The sequence below is a fragment of the Bombina bombina genome, chromosome 6 (assembly GCF_027579735.1).
Source record: "Bombina bombina isolate aBomBom1 chromosome 6, aBomBom1.pri, whole genome shotgun sequence".
Classification (NCBI taxonomy): Eukaryota; Metazoa; Chordata; class Amphibia; order Anura; family Bombinatoridae; genus Bombina; species Bombina bombina.
Window position 1 is genome coordinate 577,191,971 of NC_069504.1, and position 21,737 is coordinate 577,213,707.

Below are 21,737 nucleotides of genomic sequence, written 5' to 3' on the forward strand. Positions count from 1 at the left end.
GGATCTAAGCGCTGCTATCTAATTGTCATCGATATAAAGATTTGGCTTCAGAATAATGTCAAAATTGTATATAGCATTAATCATATATCTCTTTTAAATATAAGTTACATTCAGAAATAAATATTGTATGCTCGTTATTACTAGGGGAATTCTCGCAGCTAAGCGTTGCGATCTTACCTCTTAGAGACCGCTGTAACATCTGTGAGGAGAAGGATAGATTCAGACTGTCAGCTGCTCCACAGGACGGTGACGTTGCATATGACGCGTTAGATAGATCGCGCATGCGCAGTACGGAGGTTTGCGGCCATATTGATAACGCAGGTTATCCGTCGCTATTCGTTAGGAACGACAGAGCTTCTAAGTGTGGGTTTGGAAAACAATTAAATTTTGAATCAGAATATCTCTATAACGCTTGAAATACGAAAATGCAAGCATATTATACATATTATTGTTATATATGTGTAGATCGATAGAGATTAAGTTTATTTCAAGGTTTAGTGTCCCTTTAAAGTGGTGCTCTTGGTTGGGGAAAATGTGGAAAAAACAAACAGTACTTTTCTTCATCTAGCCATCTACCCAGATCATTAATGTACAATTTTGAATTCACAGAGTAATTTTTGTTTGCACATTTACAAATATGATTCTTTAAAACGTGATCTTAATATCTGCATTTTTTTTTATCATGCATGTCACACAACGTTGATTTAGGGGATGCAAGGTGCATACATGTTTCCTCCTGTGACTCTGTGAGTGTTCCTGTGGTGTCTGTGTTTATGTCTTTGTGCTTTGGTTTGTGTCTCTATGAGTGTGTATGTATTTTTTTTTCTGTGGGTCTCTCTGTGAGGGTGGGTGTGTATGTCTTTGATCTTTTTCTATGGGTGTCTCTGTGAGGGTGTGTGTATGTTTGTCTTTGTGTATTTTCTCTGGATGCCTCTGTGAGGTTGTGTGTATTTTTGTCTTTGTGTATTTTCTCTGGATGCCTCTGTGAGGGTGGGTGTGTATGTCTGTTTTCTGTGGATGTCTCTGTGAGGGTGTGTGTGTATGTATGTATGTCTGTGTTTTCTGTCAATGTCTCTGTGAGGGTGTGTGTTTTCTGTAGGTGTCTCTGTGAGGGTGTGTGTATGTCTGTGTGTTTTCTGTGGATGTCTCAGTGAGGGTGTGTGTATGTACTGTATGTCTTTCTGTGTTTTATGTGGTTGTCTCTCTGTGTGTGTATGTCTTTGTGTGTTTTCTGTTTTGAGTGTGTGTGTGTCCATTGTCTGTTCCTTTTTAGGACATTTTGAGCTTACTACTGATTATTCACATCTTTCTACAGACTTTAAGACTAATGGGACCTTTCCGGAAGTCACCAATCCATCATTTAACCTTTAAATTATTGTTTAGGCAGTTCAGGGCCCTTCCTTTCAGCCACTGCATGCTGTTGTCATAATTTAGTTGGCATCTTCCTTTACAAAAAGATAATCAGAACTCCATATTTTGTTTTCTAAATCTGCTTTTTTTTTTTTTTACAAAACTGTAGTTTACCGCATTACTTGTCAGGTCAATGTAAACCAGTGCTAAGTGTCTGTTTGGGTGTCTGTGTCTGAGTGTGTTTCTTTGCGTGTCTGCTAGAGTGTCTATATGTGAATCCTTATGGGTGTGTGTGTGTTTCAGTGTATGAGTGTGTCTGTGTGTTTGTATGTTACTACCTTTACAACATTTCCAAGTTTAAATAGACACTTAAGAATAAAGTGCATATACGTTTTAGTCACTTGGTCAAAAATTGCACATGTCAAAGGGGGGGGGGGGTGCCCTGATCAATGGTTAAGTCAGGGGCCCCAAAATTTCTAGTGGCGGCCCTGGGAAATAGTGATGCCATCTAGTGCTCTTGCAAATGAATAACATTCTTGAAAAACTGCTGCCATATAGTGCTCCAGAATGGGCCGGCTTCTAACCATACATCCCTGCTTTTCAACAAAAGATACCAAAGAAGCAGAAAAAAAATATAATAGAACTAAACTAGAAAGGTGTTTAAAATTGCATGCTCTATCTCAGGGTTCTTCAAACTTATTTTCCAAGACCCAGTGCAATGATACCATATACCTGTGCAACCCTTTTTATGCTTGATCTGAACATTTCTGAAGTAATATAAAACAAGAAAGCTGCAATTTTTGGCAAAGTGACTAAAATGTGTGCATACTTTATTCCTGATTGTAGTCAAACATGAAAGTGTTGAAAAAGGTAATAATACACACACTCCACACTCTCATACAACACACACACACCACACACCACACTCTCATACAACACACACACCACACTCTCATGCAACACACATACCACTCTCTCATACAACACACACACTCTCATACAACACATGCACACACCACACACTCTCATACAATACACAAACACACATTACACACTCTCTTACAAGACACACACTACACACTCTCATACAACACCCACACTCTAATAACACACTCTCATGCAACACATGCACACACCACACCACACACTCTAGTACAACACACACACACATTACACACTCTTATACAACACACACACTGTCATATAATACACACACACACACAACAAAGACTCTCATATAACACACACCACACACACTCTCCTACAACACACACACACTACACACTCATACAACACACACCACACACTCTCATACAACACACACACTATCATATAACACACACACACACTGTACACAATCATACAACACACACCACACACACTCTCCTACAACACACATACAATACACACTCTCATACAACACACACACACTCTCATATAACACTCACACTACTCAATCTCATATAACACATACACACACTACACACCCAGTAATGGGTCCTGACCTGTGGTTTGAAGAGAACCCTGCTCTGAATCATGAAAGTAAAATGTAGGGTTTCCTTCCCCCTTTAAGTATATAATGTCAGAGAACAAGAAATGTTATTTATGTGAAGCAACAAGTACCAACTTCGACTAAAATGTGCCCTTACAGAAACACAGATTATAAATCAAATTGTTTATTATCCATTTATCTAAATTGCCAATGTTCTTACATATTTGCCTTCAACGTGTATGAATACTGTAGTTGAAATATAGGTTGGCTGTTAGTTTGTGTGATAATATCGTGCAAGCCCTCTCAGATTGTAAATGTAGACTTGAGGAAGCCAATAGGATGTCAGGGGGAACACCAGATGTTTATTTGGTAAGAATTCATCCATCTGCATTCTTCTGCATTTTACTGGTATCACATAACTCATTCTCAGTCTGTGCAGGGAAGCATCAGCTTGATGATTACTGTATGCATTTGTTCTCATTTTCCTTCCTCCACAGATGGATAGAGATGATGACAGAGAATATTAAACAACTGATTTAACCAATTCTGGAAGACATTTTTGATTTTTTTTTTTTAAATATTGAAAGGGACAGTCTAGTTAAAATTAAACTTTCATTATTTAGATAGGGCATTTAATTTAAAGCAACTTTATTTACTTTTGACATCATATTTGCTTTGTTCTCGTGTTATTCTTTGTTGAAAGTTAAACCTAGGTAGGCTCATATGCTCATTTCTAAGCCCTTGAAGGCCTCCTTTAACCCTTTGAGTGCTAATGACGGCTCAGAGCCGGCACTAGCACTCTCCCCACCTTGAGGGAGATCTGGGGGCTCCCACCCGCTCCTACCCCGGTAATCGTGCCTGTAGAGTGACAGGCATCGCCGGGGCATCACGTTTTGCGCAGTGATGTCACCCGCAATGACGTGATGATATCACTGCACAACTTTATTAACAATTTGTCAATACAAAGTATAGGGAAAGGGGGCATGCTGCTTAGAAGCCTGTATATCAGACATCTAAGCAGCTACAAACCCCCAAGACCCACCATTGGAAAGGTAATCGCCTAACCTTTCAATGGTGTAAGTCTTTGATCTGGAAAAAATAAACAAAAAGTTAAAACATTTGTTTTCACAAAATAAAAAAAAATTAAAATTAAATCAGATTAGCACCCAGGTGGGAAAGTGCTTAGCACTCAAAGGGTTAATCTCAGTGCATGTTGACAGTTTTTTTTACAGCTAGACAACGCTAGTTCATGGGTGCCATATAGATAACATTGTGCTTACTCCCATGGAGCTGATTGGCTAAAATGCAGCACTGATTGGCTAAAATGCAAGTCTGTCAAAAGAACTGAAATAAGGGGGCAGGCTAAAAATGCTAAAATGCAAGGCAATCGCAGAGGTAAAAAATATATTAATATAACAATGTTGGTTATGCAACCCTGGGGAATGGGTAATAAAGAAATTATATATTGTTTTAAACAATACAAATTCTAGAGTAGACTGATCCTTTAAATGCCATTCTAAAATTCTAAGAAATGTTAGAAAGTTGTAAAGGTTTGTACGTCTTACGTTTGTACTGTCTTTTAAGACAGAGATTTTATTAGTTACATAAAGAGAGGTCTGTTTAAATGGAGTGATAGCAAAAATGCTAAAAAAAAAATCTTTTGTACTGTAAGCAAGTTTTTCTCTAACATTCCCAGTCCTAAAGGGGTTAAAGGGAAATGAAACCCTAACATTTTCTTTTGTTATCCAGACAGTGCATACAATTTTTTTAAAAAAAAGTTTCCAAATTACTTCTATTATCAAATTTGCACTTTATTTTTTCCACAATATTATTTTTTTAAGAGATACCTAGATAGGTGCATGGAGCACTCACTACATATAGGAAAAAATGCTGCCTTCTAGTGCTGCCATAAAGTTCTCCAGACATGTGCACACTCCTGAGTCTACATCCTTGCTTTAAAAAAAAAAAGATGCCAAGAGAGTGAAGAAAATTTGATAATAATAGTAATTGAGAAAGTTGTTTAAAGGGCAATAAAAATCTTGTAATTACATTTATGTTGTCTTGCAAAAACTTAGTCAAGTTTAAACATTTCAAAAAGAAAATAACACCTTGTCTGCTGCTGTTTTGCCAAACTTCACCTACTATTTATTTGGAGGAGCTGATCAGGACTGGTTACACCTGCCACAGTCATTATGTTAAGAAAAACACAATTGTTTTCCAGATGCTATCTGCTGAGGTTAATTAGGGACAGATATGGGCCCCAATTTATCAAAGTCTGGCGGACCTGATCCGACAGTGCGGATCAGGTCCGCCAGACCTCGCTGAATATGGCGAGCAATACGCTCGCCGTATTCAGCATTGCACCAGCAGCTCACAAGAGCTGCTGGTGCAACGCCGCCCCCTGCAGACTCGCTGCCAATTGGCCGCCAGCAGGGGGGTGTCAATCAACCCGATCGTACTCAATCGGGTTGATTTCCGGCGATGTCTGTCCGCCTTCTCTGAGCAGGCGGACAGGTTATGGAGCAGCGGTCTTTGTGACCGCTGCTTCATAATTGCTGTTTCTGGCGAGCCTGCAGGCTTGCCTATTATATATACATTCATGTGTTGTTGCCAAAAATTATTTATATATAGGAGTAGATTTAACAAGCAGCAGATGCTGCTTTCTATGGCTGAAGTTTCCGGCTCGCCAGAAACATAAGTTTAAGAAACATAAGTTAAGAAGACAACTTTTAGGTGGCCGACTGCATTCATTCCTATCCTATATGATCGGGATGATTGACACCGCCTGCTAACGGCCGATTCACAAGAAATGCTTGTGCAACGTTAAATGCAGACAGCACTAGTGTTATTATGAGTGTAACTGTACTTTTAAAGGTATTTTTGATGTGTTTTGTGACACTTTTTATTCAAGCCTAAAAGTTAACCAGAGCTCTGAGGTCACGGTAATTATTCTAGCGTAAATCGTGATTGCACTCATGCGTTCGCATTTACTTTAAACTTGTAATACTTTCAAACAGCCGTGGTAACCCCGATATTGCTCGCTCTAAACAGTTAGGGCAACACTCATAATGTGGCCTTTAGTTAACAGTCCTACTCGGGAGACACAAACATTGCAGCTCACGATTGGGATGAAGCCAGTAACTGATTGCTATATCTGACTGCCACTTGTGATTGGCTGACTGTCTGTGTTTTGCTCCTGAGCTGCAATTCTTGCAGCTGCCAAGTAGGATTTTACCTATGTGTTTAACCCCAAAATAATAACATAGGATCAGTAATGCAAAAATTACATGAACTAATGATTTGGAATTTTCCTTTATGGCAAAAATGAAAGTCAGTCTATTGTCCTTGAAATAGTGTGGCTTTTGTGCATATTGTGCCTTACAAAATAATGCAAAATAATAACATTTTCACCTTTTAATGTACAGTATGCCAACATAATTAACCACATTTCACTTATTTCATACAATTCAGTTGTTTGTATCTTTATTTAGCAAGACATTAAACACCAAACATTGTGTTTGCCCCACACTTCCTAGAGGACAAAAAGCTAAACCGTTAGTATACAAATGCTTCAAATTAAAGTGACAGTCTACTTCAAAATTGTTATTGTTTAAAATTATAGATAATCCCTTTATTACCCATTCCCCAGTTTTGCATAACAAACACAGTTATATTAATATCATTTTTGCCTCTATGATTTCCTGTAGTTAAGCCCCTGTTGACTGCCCCTTATCTCAGTGCTTTTTACAATCTTATATTTTAGCTAATCAGTGCTGGTTCTTGCATAACCTTTATCATTCTCCACAGAAGTGAGCACAATATTATCTATATGGCACATGTGAAGTAGCAGTGTCTGGCTTTTGTGCAAGATTTAAAAAGAGCTAACATAAGGGGCGGCCTGCTGGAGCTTAGAAAAAGGCAAACTTAGAGGTTATAAAGTATATTAATATAACAATATTGGTTATGTAAAGCCGGAGAATGGGTAGTAAAGGAGTTATCTATCTTTTTAAAAAATAACACAAATCAAATAGACTGCCCCTTTAAATAGGGGGTTCAAGCTATTTTAAAATAAAACAAAAAACATTCTGCTTTTTTGGCCTCTTTAGGGAGTGTGGGACAAAGTACAATATTTACAAAAAAAAACGGATGTGTAATTTCCCTTTAATGCTGGCATATTAAAACAATTCATCTATAGATTTTAGGCTTTGAAGAAAGAAAAACAGGTTCAAATCCCCAAGAAAACTATTCAGTTGATAAAACAAATCTTCACTCACAGCTGGCAAGTGAAGCAAAGCAGTTTTCAAATCCTCACTAAAGTTTTATAAGATTGGATTTTGCACATTATTCTTCCATTTGCTTTTATGTGGCATGATAGGTATTTTGTTAAAGAATATGTTTAAATTGAACGAAAAAATCTTAAACACTGCTTCACGCAGTGAGTACATTTGTTAAAACAAGCTCAGTACACTCATTCCAGCGCACTGTTTGGTTTAAAAGTATATTTCTTGGGCAGCAAGCTATTTGCTTAAATAATCACTTTTATCTGGTTCCAACTGTGTAGTTGTAAAGGGAATTCATTTCATATCAGCAGCAGCAGCGAAAAAAAAAACATCATCTTCTGGAGTAGAAGAAAAATGAAATAAGACAAAATTACAAAATCTTATGGAATCCAAGAAGGTGTAAACATAAAGTTGAAACAATAATCCTGATTTATATTTTTTAACTTGCTACGTGCTTTGGCTGTGCAAAATATTCATGCTGTATTCTAGGATTTCATTTTTTATGTTATGTTGATTGTACACCCCACCCTTTCCTGAGTAAGAACAGAACATAATGTGAAACAGACGTTTAAGCAAGGGAAATGGCCTTTGTGGATTCAACCAGCCCTTACATTATTAGACGACCACAGAATTCCCATGTAGCAGAATTCCCATGTTCCAGGTATACTTAAAAGTAGCACAACCTATCTGGAAAAGTGTGATTGCATAGTCATTCCGCAGTGATTACACAGGAAATCATTCAAGGGTATCTGCAGATATTTCAGCGGGAGGAGGGGGCGCAAAAGATGAAATTGTCCTGAACATGATTCTAAGAGAGAAATGTTTTTAGTAGGCATTTGCAGAACATCATTTTAAAACTGGTGGTGCATCAAAAGAATGAATCAATAGGTATTTTTTTTTTATTAAAGCGATATTAAACACTTGATAAATCGTATATATAAAAAAAGGTCTGCAATATACTTTCATTGTTTATTTTGTCCCCCTTTTCAATTCCATTCTGAAATTGTGAGCTTTTTAGTTCCTGTTGGATATAGAAGTGCAGATTCCACAAAACCATTGGCTGCACACTCTAATGATCGATTTGCAACTGTCCCTAATTGGCCACAGCAGAGAAGGTAGCAACATGGCAGCGCCCATTGTTTTATAGAAACTAAGGGGTATATTTTTCAATGTGCGAGCGGACATGATACATGTCCGCCGCACATGCTGTCGGCATTTATCATTGCACTAGCAGTTCTTGTGAACTGGTGGTGCAATGCCGCCCCCTGCAGATTTGCGGCGGGGTGTCAATCAACCTGATCGTATTTGGTCTTTAGACCGCTGCTTCATAACTTCTGTTTTGGGCCTCATGCTCCATGCGGATCTTGCTAAATATGCCCCTATTGATAAATATACCCCTAAAACTTTATGCTTATTTTGTCACAATTTAAACAGCTAATTCAACTTTAACAAAATGCATCTACATGTTATTCTTAGACTAATCTTTTCTTTGAATGCATAATTCTATCTAGCATTTATCTAGTGTTTAATGTCCCTTTAAAGGGCAAAATTTAAGAGAACATTGTTCTCAGCTTGACCTCCAACCTCTGTACAACGATGATATCATTCGCTGACTGCAAGAAGGGATCGCTGGGGGAAAGTTCTAGGTGTTCAGTTCAGAAGAACCTCAAGTAGCCTGAGAGCTTTGTAAATAATCAGATTATGGGATATGTTTCAATCTTCTTGATGAGCGTTTTGCACTAACATGAAACAATAAACCATTTTCAAACCGAAGACTTCATAATCCAATCAGATTTTTAAGCAGTTTTCAAATTACTTTGTGCTAGATTAAAGGGCCATAATAACAAAAAAATACATGCTCCAATTTGCTAGAGGATGTTATTTTAAAGAAGTGCACTAGCAGTTCTTTAACTGCGTCCAAAGTAGCGCCCGTATTACAAGTTGAAAGTAAACACGTTCTTAATAAAATGCGATCAGGTTTGCGCGCAAGTGTGGATGTTAGTTATTTTATTCAATGTTTTATGCTTCATTGTAGTCTATGGGGGAATACATTAATGCAGTTGCAGTATTCTAACTTCGGCTTTTTGACTGCGTTAGATTAGCACGCAAACGAAAACTTTTTAATTTCAACTTGTAATACCCGTGGTACCCGACACACGCAAAAAATATGAAGTCTAGTGGAGTTAAATATCATTCCACTCATAATCTAGCCCAGAGTTAGGGGCATCACTAGGGTTACATGCAAATTAGAGCATGCTCTTTTTTCAGTATTATGGCCATTTTGCTCATCAGCCACTTATAGAGACTCACCACTAACATTATATCAGATAAGAAGAAAATACTTTTAACAGTATTTTTTTAATGCGTTTTCTAAAAATATTTTCAGGACTTTTACTTTGTTAAAAACTTATTTTAACCATTGCAGCGTGATAACTGGATTTTCTGGCAGGATCTGTTTCTTTTTTGTTAAAATAGCAATAAAACTAAAACATTTAAACAAGAAAATATTAAGAAATTATTATTAAAATTAAGTGTATGAATTTTGCAATTAAGCACAAAAAGTCATCAGCAAAAATGTAACACTGATTTTGTGTAGGTCTGTAAAAAGCCTTATAAAAGACTGTTACATATAGAAATGTTTATATTGCGCTAAAATTGCTGATGTACATTAGAAACTCAATATGTTTAAACTCAGAAATTGGAAAACAGGTTTTAAGGATGCTAAAAAAAAAAATAATACGGTGCAGACATCATGATCATCTATTCTGCTGCAGACATATTAGAAACGTTATGATAAATAGATTTTCAAAAATAAAGATTAAGGCATGTTCAGGTTATTAGCAGCTAAGCATTATAAGCTGCACATATATTTCTATATAAACTATTATCACTAGTATCACACATAGTGATATTGTTGTTGTACTCACAGGCTCCATTCATTCTTTTAAAAATATGTTCATTCATATGATTCTGATGTAGCAAGATAATTAAGATGTGTGCAACAAGCTGCCAGGGAGATTACTTAGTTGTTTACCTTGGCAAATGCTGCACCTGTTCAAACCTCAGGAACTCAGATCCAGATTCTGGCAATGCCAACTCAGCCTTTTATCTTTCCAATGTTGATAAACTGGGTACCATTGAAGGGGCACAATAGCTAATTAGGATTTGTCCAACCTCAAATGAGGTCTTCTAGTGCATTTTATGTGGATTTCCACTTCTACAAGTTGAATAATGTCTGTCAAAGCAAAGAGGAAATGTTGAGTACCTATTATTATTATTGTTATTGACATATTTTGTAGTGCTGCTTACATTAGTAAGGGTACAAACAATATTAAATACAGATACCTAAAATAGACTAAATAAAGAAAATACATTTAAATGGGAGGATGAGGGCTCTGAACCAGAGAGCTTTACAATCCATAGTTTGCAATATTATTTTTCTAGTAGCAAATGTGTAGTGATGAAGATAAACCAGATAAAAAAATCAGAGGAGCTCCTGTATGTGTCTTTTTCTGTCTTTACTACAGATATGTTATTCCATAACATTTCCCGGCATATACTGGTGCTTTTGCAAGATAATACAAACCCTTATGCGAAAAGTGCCTGGTAAAAATAAGCTAGGTATGTATAGTTGTATTATACCATTTAAACAAGTTTCTAACAGAAATCTATTAAATGTTTTACCTTACAAGAGCATAAGGATCCATTGGCTGGTGCATTCACACTCACGTCACAAAATAACTATGATTAAAGCATCTAAATCACATCAGGCAAGAAGCTCACTCTTATACCCGTTTTAACACTTAAGATCACTGCACATGTATAACTGCCTTATAGTGCCCCTATAGATACACATAGCTATGTATGTGTATAACAGGTTCTTTTAAGTATGTGTATAAGATGCAGCATGCAGGGTTCCCTCAGTCACTCAGTTTTGTGAACGGCCTATCAGTGAAACAGTTAATTAGAGCAATTAGCAAACACTTCACAATGCAGACTGCAGGTGTGGTTCCCTTATTAACTGTTGAAAGTAAACACGTTCTTAATAAAATGCGATCAGGTTTGCGCGCAAGTGTGGATGTTAGTTATTTTATTCAATGTTTTATGCTTCATTGTAGTCTATGGGGGAATACATTAATGCAGTTGCAGTATTCTAACTTCGGCTTTTTGACTGCGTTAGATTAGCACGCAAACGAAAACTTTTTAATTTCAACTTGTAATACCCGTGGTACCCGACACACGCAAAAAATATGAAGTCTAGTGGAGTTAAATATCATTCCACTCATAATCTAGCCCAGAGTTAGGGGCATCACTAGGGTTACATACAAATTAGAGCATGCTCTTTTTTCAGTATTATGGCCATTTTGCTCATCAGCCACTTATAGAGACTCACCACTAACATTATATCAGATAAGAAGAAAATACTTTTAACAGTATTTTTTTAATGCGTTTTCTAAAAATATTTTCAGGACTTTTACTTTGTTAAAAACTTATTTTAACCATTGCAGCGTGATAACTGGATTTTCTGGCAGGATCTGTTTCTTTTTTGTTAAAATAGCAATAAAACTAAAACATTTAAACAAGAAAATATTAAGAAATTATTATTAAAATTAAGTGTATGAATTTTGCAATTAAGCACAAAAAGTCATCAGCAAAAATGTAACACTGATTTTGTGTAGGTCTGTAAAAAGCCTTATAAAAGACTGTTACATATAGAAATGTTTATATTGCGCTAAAATTGCTGATGTACATTAGAAACTCAATATGTTTAAACTCAGAAATTGGAAAACAGGTTTTAAGGATGCTAAAAAAAATAATAATACGGTGCAGACATCATGATCATCTATTCTGCTGCAGACATATTAGAAACGTTATGATAAATAGATTTTCAAAAATAAAGATTAAGGCATGTTCAGGTTATTAGCAGCTAAGCATTATAAGCTGCACACATATTTCTATATAAACTATTATCACTAGTATCACACATAGTGATATTGTTGTTGTACTCACAGGCTCCATTCATTCTTTTAAAAATATGTTCATTCATATGATTCTGATGTAGCAAGATAATTAAGATGTGTGCAACAAGCTGCCAGGGAGATTACTTAGTTGTTTACCTTGGCAAATGCTGCACCTGTTCAAACCTCAGGAACTCAGATCCAGATTCTGGCAATGCCAACTCAGCCTTTTATCTTTCCAATGTTGATAAACTGGGTACCATTGAAGGGGCACAATAGCTAATTAGGATTTGTCCAACCTCAAATGAGGTCTTCTAGTGCATTTTATGTGGATTTCCACTTCTACAAGTTGAATAATGTCTGTCAAAGCAAAGAGGAAATGTTGAGTACCTATTATTATTATTGTTATTGACATATTTTGTAGTGCTGCTTACATTAGTAAGGGTACAAACAATATTAAATACAGATACCTAAAATAGACTAAATAAAGAAAATACATTTAAATGGGAGGATGAGGGCTCTGAACCAGAGAGCTTTACAATCCATAGTTTGCAATATTATTTTTCTAGTAGCAAATGTGTAGTGATGAAGATAAACCAGATAAAAAAATCAGAGGAGCTCCTGTATGTGTCTTTTTCTGTCTTTACTACAGATATGTTATTCCATAACATTTCCCGGCATATACTGGTGCTTTTGCAAGATAATACAAACCCTTATGCGAAAAGTGCCTGGTAAAAATAAGCTAGGTATGTATAGTTGTATTATACCATTTAAACAAGTTTCTAACAGAAATCTATTAAATGTTTTACCTTACAAGAGCATAAGGATCCATTGGCTGGTGCATTCACACTCACGTCACAAAATAACTATGATTAAAGCATCTAAATCACATCAGGCAAGAAGCTCACTCTTATACCCGTTTTAACACTTAAGATCACTGCACATGTATAACTGCCTTATAGTGCCCCTATAGATACACATAGCTATGTATGTGTATAACAGGTTCTTTTAAGTATGTGTATAAGATGCAGCATGCAGGGTTCCCTCAGTCACTCAGTTTTGTGAACGGCCTATCAGTGAAACAGTTAATTAGAGCAATTAGCAAACACTTCACAATGCAGACTGCAGGTGTGGTTCCCTTATTAACTGTTTCTCTGCTGGGCTGCTCACACAACTGGCCTTAGAGGGAACACTGTGCAGCAATTACCATGTCTCGGGTGGAGCTGGGCATGCGGTCGGTGGGGCTGGCTATAACTGCTGCAGTTCTTGGGCAGAGTGGTGGTGGTAATCCACCATTGGGGGCACAAGGAGAGTAACTAAACTGAGTGAGTGAGCGCTTACAGCTTAAAAGGCTAAGTGTTGGTATAAAACAATTTAATACAAGCAATAAAACAATATAACTATATAACTAATACAGTGATTCAGTTAAAACAATTTAAACATATTACATGGATCCATGGGGGGCATATAAAAACAAACCTAAAATACAATGTGCGTTCAGAACAGCATAAAATAATAAATAATCACAATGCCGAAAACAGCCAGTTGGGTCACAAACCCATCAACTTTCGTTGGATGGGCGCTGATCACATAGGTAAAATTGGATATATACAGGTGATGCGACGTGTCTGTGATATGACGCTAAAGGTTACACAATGGTGTGGATAAAAATGTGTAAAAATGTGGATAAAAATGTCACAGACACGTCGCATCACCTGTATATATCCAATTTTACCTATGTGATCAGCGCCCATCCAACGAAAGTTGATGGGTTTGTGACCCAACTGGCTGTTTTCGGCATTGTGATTATTTATTATTTTATGCTGTTCTGAACGCACATTGTATTTTAGGTTTGTTTTTATATGCCCCCCATGGATCCATGTAATATGTTTAAATTGTTTTAACTGAATCACTGTATTAGTTATATAGTTATATTGTTTTATTGCTTGTATTAAATTGTTTTATACCAACACTTAGCCTTTTAAGCTGTAAGCGCTCACTCACTCAGTTTAGTTAGTCTCTTTCCCAAGCCCACTAGGGGGCTCTTGCCAGTGAGCTTAAGGCATCGTATTACTAGCGCTCGGTCTACTACATCTGATTCTTTGCAGGGGCACAAGGAGAGGCCATACATTATGCTGGGGGGCTAGTGCCCGCTCTCCGGCGACATTGCTGCACATATTTGCTGCTTTAAAGGGATATTAAAGGGACAGTTTACACTCATTTTCATATAACTGCATGTAATAGACACTACTATAAAGAATAAGATGCACAGATACTGATATAAAAATCCAGTATAAAACTGTTTAAAAACTTACTTAGAAGCTGTCAGTTTGGCTCTGTTGAAAAGGCAGCTGGAAAGCCCATTGCAAGTGGGAAATAAGACACTCCCCCTCCCCCTTCTTTTGCATATGAAAAGACCCTTTACACAAACTGGAGCAAGCTGGAGAAGGTAGCTGACGGTATTCACATAAAACGTTGGGGCTTGGTTAGGAGTCTGAAAATCAGAGCAATGTTATTTAAAAATAAGCAAAACTATACATTTAGTTAAAAAAAAAAAAACTTTATGGGCTATACAAATAGATCATCTACAAAACATTTATGCAAAGAAAAAATGAGTGCATAATGTCCCTTTAAACACTTTGATGTTAAATTATGTGCAGTTAAAAAGCATTGCAATATACTTTTATCATTTATTTTATCCCCTTTTCAGTCATATAATTCACAAAATTATGGACATTCCAATTCCTGTTAAAAAGTGGAAGTTCAGACTCTAGAGTTAACACTGCTATATTTCATGCAATCATTAGTGCACACTAGTGATCCATTTATAACTGTCCCTAATTGGCCTCAGCAGAGAAGAAAACCTAGGTTACAGCATGGCGACGCCCATTTCAATATTTAAGTGACTAGTATGACTTTTAAAACATACATCTGCATATTATATCAGGCTAATATTTGCTTTGAATACATCATGTTTAATTAGTATTTAATGTCCCTTTGATCATTTTTCCCTTTAGTTAACTATTGAAGTATCACCACTACAACTCTTTCCTGTTTAATCTCAAAATAATGTGAGCTTTTTTAAGGCCAACATTGCACCACTCTTTTTTTCTCCAGAAAAGACTGACTAATTCTCCCACAACTTTGGTTCCCATCTGATCAGTATTTTTTTTAAGGGAAGATACAAAGGCTTCTCTATAGTGCACAACTACAAGCTACTCATAAGCATGTTACATGTATCTTACATGTCCTGAATAACAGCAGATAAACAAAGCCCTTGCTCAGCTGCAGGGCATTCAGTCTGGTGCACAAGACCAGACAAAAAAATGGCAATTTTGCCATTGTGCCATTTGTGAAACAAGCCTCATCTACATGTACAAAAGGTGTTTGCATTAAAGAAGGGCATTATGGGATTGGATACTATGTTGTGCATATAAAGAATTACATTGGATCCTGCTTATGAGCAGCTTTAAAGCGGCAGTGCACTGTAATATTAGTTTTCCCTTAATGTTTTTCCAATGACAGTTATACTAATTACAGAGTGAGTATTAAATGTAATGGAAATTGCTCCTTTAGATTTTTTTAGATATGAAATAGCTGATTTTTCTAAGTGGTGTAACTGGAAACATTACCCTTACAATGGGCAGCGCACTGTAATATTGGTTTTCCCTTAATGTTTTTCCAATGACAGTTATACTAATTACAGAGTGAGTATTAAATGTAATGGAAATTGCTCCTTTAGATTTTTTTAGATATGAAATAGCTGATTTTTCTAAGTGGTGTAACTGGAAACATTACCCTTACAATGGGCAGTGCACTGTAATATTGGTTTTCCCTTAATGTTTTTCCAATGACAGTTATACTAATTACAGAGTGAGTATTAAATGTAATGGAAATTGCTCCTTTAGTTTTTTTTAGATATGAAATAGCTGATTTTTCTAACTGGTGTAACTGGAAACATTACCCTTACAATGGGCAGAGCTTTTTTACACAAAGGACTATACTATACTAGTAATTCATTTAGTACACATTTTCCCCAGCCCCCATAGAAAGTGTGATTCTTGTATACATAGCCTTTCTGCATCAATTACTGCAATTTTCAAGTAAAGGTACATCTATAAACAATTTAATACACTCCATCAGGTAAAAGGATATCACTGGAAACAAATTAAAAGGAGAGAAAATTCAGAGTACAGTGTCCCTTTACAGCTGGCATAGAGTAAAGCTCACTTGCTCTTTAGAGGAAGAACTGAGAAGCCAGACCTTGAGATCAAAAGATGCAATCTTCATAAAGTCATTTGGACTTCAATAAATAATACTCCACTAATGCCTCTGAAGTGAAACAAGGAAGATTGTTGATAGAGTCTATTTCATAATGTTTGAAGCACAACTCATTTTCTTTGAAGAATGTAATTGCCTTCATCTTGTTCCTTCACAGCAATAGTTTCTGAGAAGGATTTTTTTTATATATAATATGCCATCAATCTACTGCTGAGGTTTGCAACAGAGCAATATTACTTTCATAATATTAATGCAGATACACTAGTTTATTAATGGCAGGATAATGCTTATGGGACATTACCAAATACATAATGAAATCTGAAATACTCTAGGATATTCAAAAGCTCGTCGGCATGGCGAGAAATCAAGCAAAATTTTTGGAAATTTTTTAAACCTTATATTGTAATGTAGGTGTCTCTCCTTCACATGCAAAACCTGCATTGTGAGATTAATATCTTTCATTTAAATATTTGTGTTTCTAACATTTTTAGAGACCTCTCCGTACTGACGAGATGTCTCACCGGGTCATGCATCATATTCAGGAAATTAATTCACTGCAAGTAAATAATCAAACAGTGCTACAGTCTTGACAGTAAACACCTTGCAATTACATGCTTTTTTGCAGTCATCCATAATAGTGAGAAAATTAGTTTTTTTTTTAAGACTAGTGACCCTGCACTGCTATGTGTTTAACCCCTGCAAAGGGATTAAAAACACACAGTAGAAGTACCTCTCAGGCAGAAATAGAAAGGAAAAATCCAGTACAAAATATTTTAAAAACGTATGTAGAAGCTCCCAGTTTAGCACTGTTGATGAGGTTAGGCTGGGACACCCACTGACAGGAGCTGGGAAAGCATAAACAGGCAGAGACTCCCCCCTCCCCTGCATATGAAAAGACACATTACACAATCAGGAGTCTGTAGACATCAGTATACATCTAAAACTGTGGGGCTTGGTTAGGAGTCTGAAAATCAGCACAATGTTTAGCGCTGCGGAATCTGTTAGCGCTGCGGAATCTGTTGGCGCTCTACAAATAACCGATAATAATAATAATAATAATGTCATTTAAAAGTAAGCAAAAGAAAAAAAAACTATACATTGTTATAAAAACAGTCCCAGATGGGCTGTATAAATGGATCATCTACAAAACATGTATGCACATAAAAATCTAGTGTACAATGTCCCTTTAAGTAAATACAAAACACGAAAACGGACCACACTCTCAGACTGGACAGGGTACACATCCCCATAGCCCTGAATACTTACAGACAGCTGCACAGTTCCCAGCAACCCAGGCAGTTAACCCATGATGAGCAGCCGGGGTGACAGGCCCAAAGGGAAACTTGCAAGAATTATTAACACAACACACAGAAAACCTAGCATTCACTAGCAAGCACACAGCAATATGTAAAATACAAATCTATTCCTATATATGTATAGGAATAGATATATAGGTATAAGTGTATGTGTGTATATATATATATATATATGTATTTACAATAAAAAGTACATTATTCTGTAAGTTATGTTAAATATGTACAGTACATATACAGTAAAACACATAAATACTTAAAGTGAATAAAAATTTGAATGAATAAGTGCCTGGTTTTTAAAAATATTATTAAAAACAGGGGCACTTTCATTCATTAAATTTACATTGAAGCGGGGTTTTTTAATACCTTTTTCTTTAGGAAAACATCCTCCGCCCGCTTCTCCTGCTGTACTTAGCATATCAAGGACAAAACCGTCTTCCTCCAATCGTTGTGTGGCCTCACAAGCTGGACGCCTTAGGGTGCTCGCAACGATTGGAGGAAGCCGGTTTTGTCATTGCGGTACCAAGTACAGAGGAGCTGCGAGTGGAGGATCTCCAATCTGGTTTTCCTAAAGAAAAGGTAAGCATTTAAAAAAAAGGGCTTCAGTGTAAATTTTAATGAATTAATGTGCCTCTGTGTTCCAATTTACATTCACTTTAAATACATATATACACACACACACATATATATATACATTTATATCTTTATATATATATATATATATATATATATATATATATATATATATATATATATATATATATATATATATATATATATATATACATATTTAGACATGTGTATGTATGATATTTTTAGTAAAGCCTTTTACAACCTTTTTTTGTCAAACGCCTTAAACCATCTAACTTTGAGCACTTATACATTTTAAAAAAAAAATTAAAATAATTTCTATCAATTTGAGAGTGATTTTTATCTTCAAAGATGTAGGACAGCCATGGGGGAAAGTTTGTCCCATCCTACACCAAACTATTTTCAGGTTGTGGGAGCTGTCCCACATCTATGAGGAAACAAATCCCTACAGACACTGTATTTTACTGTACAAGCGTTTAATATATACCCTTTTTGTATGGACAGGTGTTGCTGAGCTGGTTACAGCCTTTGTAGAATATTTAAATGATAATAAACTGGGATTGAGATTTACCTTTGCATTTCATAAGGAATATATACATTTCTTGGACCTTACAGCAAATGCTGGAGGTCATATTGTATCAAGGGTATATTGCAAATCCAAATCTGGCAACACCTTGCTAAATGCAAGTAGCTGTCACCCACATCATGTTCCTTATGCAATAGCAAAAGAACAGTTCACAAGACTGAAACGTAATTGTTCCAAAACAAGTGAATATAATCAGGAGGCAGATCAGTTAACTACATTATTACAAGAGAGATGTTATTCCAGATCAGTTATCAACAGAGCTTGGGCTGAGACAGAAAAATCAAAAAGAGAATCCCTCCTAAGTGACACTAATTCTTCCAAAAAAGAAACAAACTTCATTGTGTGGAGTCACTTTTGTAACAAATTGCAGTGCCTGGTATTATGGCATTTCTAAAATTATTTGCAAACATACGGTAAAATATGTTTTACGTGTTCATACAAAAGATCTAGTACTATATCTAGTATTATAGGCAATATGTTGTCACCTTTCCAACTTAAACCTATTGTACAACAAAGTTCATGGATAAACTGTTGAGGTATGTATAGATGTGGTCACTGTAAATGTAAACACTTGTGATTATGCTGACATCACACAGACCTGGGGAGACGTTAACAATTGATCGTTCTTTAAATTGTACATCTCATTACCTGCACTCAGTGCAGGATGCAGTACGTAGGTCTCACCACTATGGATTAAAGGGACAGTTCACCCAAAAACTTTCTCCCCTTTAAATTATTCCCAATGATCCTTTTTACCTGCTAGAGTGTATTAAATTGGTTGCAAGTAGCTCCTTTACTTCTATTTCAGCATTTGAAATAGCTGATTTAGCTTGTGGTTTCCCAACCTATACTGAAAGTTTTGATACTGGAGTATATACTATTGACAAGCCTAAGTAAACACAGTCAGCAGAAGAAGTTACACTCTCAGTGGGGGTGCAGGATAGTTAAGTAATAAAATGATAATTTTCCATTGTTCTCTCTTTGTATTGAGCTATGGTGTTCCAGACAATTATAAGATAAGAAAGCAAGTCTGTGTACATAAAAGTGATAACATAAAGAGATCTGATATTACCTGAAGCTCAACCCATTGTAATAGGCTGTGGTTTTAAAGCACAAAACCAGCTACTTCATATACACAAATAAACCTGAAAATGCAATTTCTCAAATATTTTATACTCTGCAGGTAGTATAATCAGTCATGTAAAATACATTAATGTAAACATTTTTTTACAGTGTACTGTCCCTTTAAGGGCTAGATTTATTATAGCTCAGGCATACAGGGGCGCGTATACGCGCCCCTGTACGCCTCAGCTCGCCTGTGGCGGGGCGAAATTACCCGCAGGTATTTGTCATTGCACAAGAGCGCAATTTTGCGCTCGGGTGCAATCCCGCCCCCTGCTCGCGCACAGCCAATCACGCGCGGGCAGGAGCTGTCAATCTCCTCGGTCGGACTTGAACTATCATCCTCATAAAGTATAAGGCCGGTCGCTGAAGGAGCCTCTGACCAACTGTCTGATGCATTTTTTTTTTTTTTTTTTTTTTTTTTTTTTTTTTCTGTTGTTTTTACTCTGCTGTTTTGCCTGATCTATCTCAGAGTATCATTTAGAAAGAGTTGTATTTCTCAATAGTGTTGCCGAGGGCACATAAATATGTAAATCACAGTATCAGAAAGAAATGGTGTGATAAGGTGTCCTGAGCACCAGCCCAACTTGTTTTTCTCTTTTTTTTATTTTTTTTTTTATATTATAACATTTATTTTTCCGGGCCTGTTTTTGTGCACAAATTGTATAAGAGGGGTAATCACGAGATCACTGTTCACATTTAGTCACTAGTTTGTTTATTAGATTGATAGTTTGCATTTAAGTATTCACAGACCACATCCCCAACCTGGGACATCAGCCAGATCACGACTTAGACTAGTCAAAAGGAAGGAAATCACAAATAGAGATAGTCACTGCTTGTTCAGCTCAGGAGGTCCTCATAGAAAGGAAGAAGCAGTAACAGCGTAGGTAACGGATCAGAGAAGTCTGAATCACGCACATATCACAAGTATTTGTCTTTAGGGACTGTTAATTTTTTTTAAAAAAGAAGGGAAAAAAGAAAAAAAAAAAAAAACTCACATTGATGGAAAAGTTTGTAACACACGGGAAAAATAATTCACCCAAAATGCCCGTGAAATCCAGAGAAAAGAAAAATACCAAGTTGGGTGATGTTAGTGTGGACTCATCATCTGAAAATGTATCAGCTATTATTGATACCCAGGTGTTAATAGGTCAACTCACAGCCATTTTTTCTCCCCAATTTGAAGGAATCAAAAAGGAACTTGGAGCTATCTCTACTGAGATAGCAACACTTTCCGCTGAGGTTAAACAATTCTCTGCAAGAATAGGGGAAGCAGAAAATAGAATTTCTACAGTAGAGGATAAGGTGTCGATTCAAGAGGGTATTATCCACGCTCATGAGGCTAAATTAAATAACATGCAATTACGTCTGGAGGATCTTGAGGATCGCTCCAGGCGTAATAATATTAGAATCATTGGCCTACCTGAGTCCCCAGAATTTGAGGATCTTATTAAATTCACTTCCATCACTCTCCCTCAGGCAATTGGTGTAGCATCCCATTTCCTCCCCCTTGCAATTGAGAGGGCACATAGAGTTGGTCCTAGGAGAGATTCGGCCTCTGGGTTAACTAAACCTAGGATGTGTATTGTAAAATTGCTCAAATTCCAGGACAAACTTGAGGTATTAAAATTAGCAAAGAAAGTATCCACTCTGACATTTGGGAACAGCAAAATATTGCTTTTTCAAGACTTCTCTGCAGAGACATCAGCACGGAGAAGAATAATGGCACCCTTTTGCTCTCAGTTGATTAGCAGAGGTATAAAA